This window comes from Octopus bimaculoides, chromosome 15, assembly GCF_001194135.2.
Source record: "Octopus bimaculoides isolate UCB-OBI-ISO-001 chromosome 15, ASM119413v2, whole genome shotgun sequence".
Lineage (NCBI taxonomy): Eukaryota > Metazoa > Mollusca > Cephalopoda > Octopoda > Octopodidae > Octopus > Octopus bimaculoides.
In genome coordinates, this window is record NC_068995.1 from 44,707,233 (window position 1) to 44,708,607 (window position 1,375).

Here is a 1,375-nt window from a genome sequence, read left to right on the forward strand (position 1 = left end):
AGTGGGACTGAACCCAGAACCGGTAGTATCCTAAATGCCAAGAAAGGAGCTTTATATCATGTCTTCACGCAAATAAATACATGCCACTCGCTCTTCAGAAAATTCGTGCGCCTGTCCTGTTTCAATGGCAAATTATTTAAACACTTAGATTACTGAGAAATTCTCTATCATCAAAATTCAAGTTAATCGTGAAGTACCTTATTAACTGAAGTACACTTATGTCCTCTTAAAAACAAAGTGTTCTTTTCTGCTTTTGTATTTTCTGATATTTTTTCCAGTTATAGCTAAGTATTCTTTCAGTGGGGGGACTCACATGATGTTGATTAACCAATGAAACTTTGAGGTCCAGGCGCAGTTAGATTTGGATTTTTTTCGATTTAAAAAAAAAAAATGTTTCTTTTTCATTTCTTTATAGATCAACAATTACTGTCTGAAGCGATCAAGAAATCATGAAACTCGAAATAGTAATTTAAGGTCCCATATGAATAAATGCAGCTAAAGTCTACACTTTATATTGACTGCTTTGGCCACTGTTACGCATAAAAAACGTCTCTCATACAAATACATACATACATAGATACGTGTGTACGTATGTACATGATAGCTGTCAACTCGTAGACAAGTATGACCATCTCTGACAAATTATCTTACTCTAGATGTTTAAGATAATGGCTGTCAGCAATGCTCGTGCTGACATTTCAAATCAATAACAGTTTGCACTGCGTCTCCAAGATTCTCACCTACAAAAACCAAGTAGTCCCAGAAACAAGCACGTGCAAGATGTCCAGCTTCGCAAAGAGGTGGGTCTTATTTCAGAAATTCCTTCTAGAGAGATGTCTAAATAAAGATTAAGGGTCTCTCGCTCTCAGCTGTTGGTTGGCTATTGGACTCTGCTGAGTTCGTTTGTCTTTTCACATGTTTTCTTTTCATTCTGCTGGCGTGTCCAACGAAAACCATTCTCCTAACCAAGCAGGCTTGGTAGGGTTGACGGTTTACACGCGACGGCCCTACCATGAGACATGTTGTACTGGGTTACATATTGCTAGTAGCACTACGAGTGACCTGACATACATACATACATACATACATACATACATACACATACATACATAATTTGTTGTTGGCACTCCGTCGCTTACGACGTCGAGGGTTCCAGTTGATCCGATCAACAGAACAGCCTGCTCGTGAAATTAACGTGCAAGTGGCTGAGCACTCCACAGACACGTGTACCCTTAACGTAGTTCTCGGAGATATTCAGCGTGACACAGTGTGGCAAGGCTGACCCTTTGAATTACAGGCACAACAGAAACAGGAAGTAAGAGTGAGAGAAAGTTGTGGTGAAAGAGTACAGCAGGGTTCACCACAATCCCCTGCC